The sequence below is a fragment of the Ranitomeya variabilis genome, chromosome 6 (assembly GCF_051348905.1).
Source record: "Ranitomeya variabilis isolate aRanVar5 chromosome 6, aRanVar5.hap1, whole genome shotgun sequence".
Lineage (NCBI taxonomy): Eukaryota > Metazoa > Chordata > Amphibia > Anura > Dendrobatidae > Ranitomeya > Ranitomeya variabilis.
Genome location: NC_135237.1, coordinates 495335787 through 495341786, shown reverse-complemented (window position 1 = coordinate 495341786; position 6000 = coordinate 495335787). Strand labels below are relative to the sequence as shown.

At 49.6% G+C, this 6000-nt stretch overlaps 1 long non-coding RNA gene across 1 annotated transcript in view; it reads left to right on the top strand.

Moving 5' to 3' along the window:
• The first annotated feature begins 2976 nt into the window (after positions 1-2976).
• Positions 2977-6000, top strand: part of LOC143782850 (uncharacterized) — a 67459-nt gene continuing 64435 nt past the window's right edge. The window contains exons 1-2 of the long non-coding RNA XR_013217059.1: positions 2977-3119; positions 3215-3472. This is a non-coding gene — a long non-coding RNA (uncharacterized LOC143782850). The remainder of the gene's footprint in view (positions 3120-3214; positions 3473-6000) is intronic.

The window sequence follows — 6000 nt, the reverse complement described above, 5'->3', positions numbered from 1 at the left end:
CTATCAACCAGATGCTCCACCCACCAAGCTATCACCCAGAGGCTCCACCCACCAAGCTATCTGCAGCTCCCCAGAGTCCTGGTCATTGCAGTACTGATGCTCCGCCGCTAAGGGGGGCTATGGTACGTCTGATGGCACTGAAGGAGTTCACCTGACCAGGTATCACAGACACCAATACACTCCACAGTCTGGCCTCCAGGGGGAGCTAAGGGTGCTATGTATTAGGCCACTCCTCACAATCTGGTAAAACTGGGGGTTAGATAGGAAGTTAGTCAGAAGCTGACTGGGTTGGAACCAGGCAACATCCTGTGGCAGAGGGTGTTGCAGGGGAAGATTCAGGGGGGTCCCTGTCAGGGGTGGGATCCTGACAGAGTCCTAGCGAACAGAAAGAACGTTACGGGACCGCGCCTGCACTTCATTGTGGCGGTACCCCAAGAAAGGACAAGAAGCGAGGTTTATTGTGCTGAGTGAGAAACGAGATCAACACGACAAGGAGAAACACCAGTATGAGTCGTGCTGTAAGACGAGGCAACATCCTACTGAGGCGCGTAGCCGGTGGCCTGAAACGCCGAGGAAGTATTGAGCTCCAGGCCTTACTTCAAACCTACGGCAGGACAGTCAGTTCTAGGCGGGCTGTCTCACCCAAAATCACCTAAGCAGACACAGGGGGCAACATTTGGAGAGGGGCAACTCTAGGGTCCCGGAAGACCTCCGAGCCTACCCGTCATACGGGTGCGTCCTAGCCATATCATCTGGGGGACGAAGAAGAACATCATAATCGAGTTGTGAGGGAACTTCAGAAACAGACACAACAGTTGTGAGGACTATCTCGTAAGCACAGCAGGGAAGGACTACAACACACAAGCGCTAGAAGGTAGGCACAGATTTCCACCTGCAAAGGGAACTCTGGAGGTGCTATCGGACCGGCCGGACTCAGGTAGCCCGGTTAACCATATTCCGGACTGAGGATCCTGAAGCCTTCAGTAAAGAGGTAAAGAGACTGCAACCTGGTGTCCTCGTTATTCACCGCGACCTGCACCACACCACAACATCATCACATTCTCAACTTTCACTGGACGCCCCTCAGCAGGGCCACGGACTGGGCCTAGCCACCGTGACAACCCCAGAACTGAGACACAGAGGCCCGGTACCGGGTGCCCTTCGGCCCTGCAGCAGTGGGGGCGCTCCAACTTGGCGTCACGAACAGGATCTACTTAAGCCTGAAGAATCAGGTCATGTGTGCCTTGGAACTGTGATTTATTGTGCTTGGACTGTGACTTATTGCAAAGACTGTGTATTGCCACTTGCTGCCAAAAGTTCCCGCCAAAACCGCCGCCATTACAGCGCTAAGGAGAGTGCAGGAGAAGAAGAAGGGCGTGGAAGTGGGCGTAGACAAGCTGAAGAGCGCGAAAGACAATGGCCGCCCAGTCTAAATATTTCTGTACCTTGAGGACGTGTCCGTCAGCAGCCGAGATCTGTCTCCTGATTCTCAATGGTGGGCGGAGACAGAGAAAGCGAAACCGCCCACGAAGGAGAGAGCGGGAAAAGGATGAGGAAGAAGAAGTGAGCCGCGTGGGGGACGCCATGGCCAGCCACCCGAAGCCGGAGCGTGGGGTCGGAGCAGAGGACTACCCCAGCTACCCAGAGAGATACCGCGGCCAGGCATCACCTGTTGGCTCTGACTTCCTGCAGGCTGGTGTGGACCAGCGCAGCGACCAACTCCTGCGGACGCAGCTGAGCACTGAGGCCGGGTGGAAGAAGACCTTCATCGGGAGCCTCACCAGACGCCTGTCGGCAGCCTCGTCTGGTCCGGAGCAAGAATGAAGTTCCAGGGCTCCGAAGCCAGAAAGCAAGGCCCTGCCGGAAAGCGAGATGCTGCAAGCAGAGATGACAACGTCGCAGCACGAGGCCCTGCAGACAGCATTCCAGACCCCAGCAGAGGAAGAGCAGACCGGCACCGGAGGGACCGCATCTGAAGCAGGTATGAAGGACGACCCTGCCCTGACGACCGACACAACTCCAGTGACTGCTAGTGCCACAACTGCTGACTCCATTCCAGTGACTGATCTTGCAGCGGCCGCTACCTCTGCTGCAGCAAATGCCCATACTCATGCTGCGCAGACCTCCATTGCTGCGCATGATTTAACCGTACATGGAAGACGGATTAACGGCGTTTGTCCAGCACTGGGTGTAACCCTGGACCTCACCCTTCCCAGGCCAAGAAGGGTTAAGTGCCAGGTGCAGCCCTGGAAGCCGTCCAACTAAACCTCGGAACCACGAGTATGTAAATAGTTAACTGTTTGTTTTCCTGCTGTTTTGCTGCTTAAAACCCGACTAGGGTTATTCTTAAAGGGATCCCTTTGTTTACCCGGGATCCCTATTGCTTTTATTTTTGCTTTTATTTTCCTTTTTGCTCCCTGTTCACCCATGTTATAAAGACTACCGAATCATGGACGGTGAATGATTCACAAACTGTTTTGTAAATAGTTTGCACCTTATTAAAGGTCATACGGGTGCGTCCTAGCCATATCATCTGGGGGACGAAGAAGAACATCATAATCGAGTTGTGAGGGAACTTCAGAAACAGACACAACAGTTGTGAGGACTATCCCGTAAGCACAGCAGGGAAGGAATACAACACACAAGCGCTAGAACGTAGGCACAGATTTCCACCTGCAAAGGGAACTCTGGAGGTTCTATTGGACCGCCCGGACTCAGGTAGCCCGGTTAACCGTATTCCGGACTGAGGATCCTGAAGCCTTCAGTAAAGAGGTAAAGAGACTGCAACCTGGTGTCCTCGTTATTCACCGCGACCTGCACCACACCACAACATCATCACATTCTCAACTTTCACTGGACGCCCCTCAGCAGGGCCACGGACCGAGCCTAGCCACCGTGACAACCCCAGAACTGAGACACAGAGGCCCGGTACCGGGTGCCCCTCGGCCCTGCGGCAGTGGGGGAGCTCCATATCTGCCTAGCAACTGCCTCATTGAGGAGCCTAACTGCTTTTTCCCTGGGCTGCTGCAATAAGTGTGGCATATAGTGATAATAAGACAAATCCCTACATGAAATAATACTGAGCTTCAATAATACAAATAACAGTACACAGAGTTATAGTAATACCCAACTCTGGGATATTACATCTGTACGTAATGTTTCATTGCACGTGCCTCATTGTCCAGTAGTGAACACTGCGTATACATGTTTACAGAGAAAGAAGAAATGAAAGGACTGGTAGCCATCAAAATACAGCTGCCTGACCGAAGCACTGCGGTCCTTGGGAATTTGCCCGGGGATGGATAAAAGGTCATCGAGGACCGTAAATTGCTCGTGGGCCTGAGGTTCCTCATCGATGCTCTAAGCCCAAGTTAGGTTGACTCACGGATCCTGGATGTTGATGCAGCAGCAGAAAGGCACATATGGAGCGAGGACTTGAAATACAGGAGACCAAAGCCAGACACAGGAGCAGGTAGTGGTGCACAGTAAAATAAACAGAACCAAGATTATTAATACCATGACACAGGTGTGTGACTTGGTCGGCCTTATATACAGTTGTGTGAAATAGTGTTTGCCCCCTTCCTGATTTCCTATTGTTTTGCATGTTTGTCACACGTAAATGGTTTAGATCATCAAACAAATTTAAACATTAGACAAAGATAACACAAGTAACACAAAATGCAGTTTCTAAGCTGTGGCGTTACCTTGAAAAGGAGGTTCATGCGCGGAAAAGATGAGTGTGCCAAAAATTCCTCCAGAGAGTTGTAAAAGACTCAATGCCAATTATCGCAAATGTTTGACTGCAGTTGTTACTGCTAAGAGCAGCCCAAGCAGTTATTAGGTTTAGGGGGTAATACATTTTTCACACAGGGCCCTGTAGGTCTGGGTTTCTGTTTCCCTTAATAATAAAGACCTTCATTTAAAAACTGCATTGTGTGATTACTTGTTTTATCTTGTTTCTAATATTTAAATGTGTTTGGTGATCTGAGACACAAGTGAGACAAACATGCAAAAGAATAGGAAATCAAGAAGGAGGCAAACACTTTTTCACACAACTGTAGGCCTAGGCAGATGATCACATGAAAGCACGTCAGGCCACTTGTAAAACCTGGTGGAGCACAGCAAAGGGGAAAGTGATGTAGCCCTGTCACGCCGAGGCAGATGCGCAACAATAACAGAGGAAAGGCAAATCTCAAGGTCATTAGAAAAGATGTTCCAGAATGCCTTTTTTAACGGCAAATACAACTATTTACAAAAATAGACATGTCAAAAGTGGAACATGATTCAAGTCTACCAAAAAAGTTTTTGCTTTATTTTTTTATGTTACTTTCTATATTTAATACAAAATAAATACGTTAAAACATGTAATTTTCACTTTTGACAGTTGTGGAGAGATAATTTTTGAGTAGTTATTTAATTATCACCTAAGGCTAGGTTCCCATTGCGTTAATGGGAGAGCGCTAACGGACAGCGGTGCACGTCGAAATTAACGCCGTGCACCGCGTCCGTTAGCGCTCCCATTGCCGGCAATGTTAAAGCGCATTGCTAGCGCGTGTCATTTTCGGCACGCGCTAGCGATGTGCTGGTCTTTTGTAGCGTGCCTCGGACGCTGCTTGCAGCGTTCGTGGCGCGCCAGAGGTCCGTTCCCCGCTCTCGCAGATCGGGGATCTGCGAGAGCGGGGACGTTAACGCGACCCCTAAACACAGCCCCGAAAAAGACATTGCGTTAGCGCAATCCGCTAGCGCTAGCGCTAAACGGATTGCACTAACGCAATCTGAACCTAGCCTAAGAAAGGGTAGACTGTGAGCCCTCGCGGGCAGGGTACTTGTGTACTTGTGTGTGCCTTGTATTGTTCATGTTTATTGTACTTGTCTATGTATGCCTCTTTTTCACATGTAAAGCACCATGGAATAAATATAAAAATTAATAATAATAATAATAACAATAACAGTTAACTCCTACAGTATTACAGTATATACAAATACTATGTTCTACACCTGTCCCAGCTCCATCGCTGGGCTTTGATTCCTCTTCCTCAGTTGCTGGGTTTCTCTACAGTCCAATGACATGCTGATAAGCAATTTAGATTGTAATCCCTAAGGGTATGTGTCCATGGTCTGGAATCCCAGTGCTTTGGATGCAGCGGATACCCTGCTCGGCCCAAAGCGCTGCCCCCTTTTGTACGACACAGTGATTCCATTTCAATGAACACAGGCGGAATCACCGCTTCCTATACATAGACTGTGTTATTTAACTTGCGGAGACAGAGCGTCTCCGCAAGATAAATAGACATGCTGCGGTCTAGAAAGACGTGCCGCATGTCCAGTAAGGCCGGGATCACACATGTGAGAAATACGGCCGAGTCTCGCATGTTAATACCTGGAACTGCACCCAGTACTCAGGAGCGGCAGGTGCGGCCGTATAACAATACATGGAGCCGCACGCACCACTCCTGAGTGCCGGGTGCAGTGCCGGGTGTAATAGGATGCAGGTACCGAGTATGTCACCACGGAACAGACAGACCAACAGTTGAGGGGTTTAATAACAGGAATAAGGTTCTCCTCGCAGGGAGGAAGCAATGGGAAATAACTAACAATAAAACAATGCAAAAATACGGGAGTTAAACAATATAACAGAATTAAGCAGGAATCCTTGAGAAAAGAACACTTATCAGTCTGATGATGACTTGCTTGGAGGGTCGTCTTCTCCAACGTAGGCGCCGAGAAACAGCGGCACTTGTCATCCCTCTGTTGTCCGTGGGCAGAGTAGTCTCTGAGAGCCTGCTGCCTGGGAGTTAATGTGGTATGCACAGGCTCTGAGTCTTTAACTTTTACAGCACAACCAGGAAATCGGGGCTCCGCACTGTTGTCTCTATACCAGGAAAACAGGGGCTCTGCACTGTTAAGTCTCTGTACCAGGAGTCAGGGGCTCTGTACTGTTAAGTCTCTGTACTGATACCGTGGGGACCAGGGTGTCATAGTCTCTAAACGGGTCTCAAA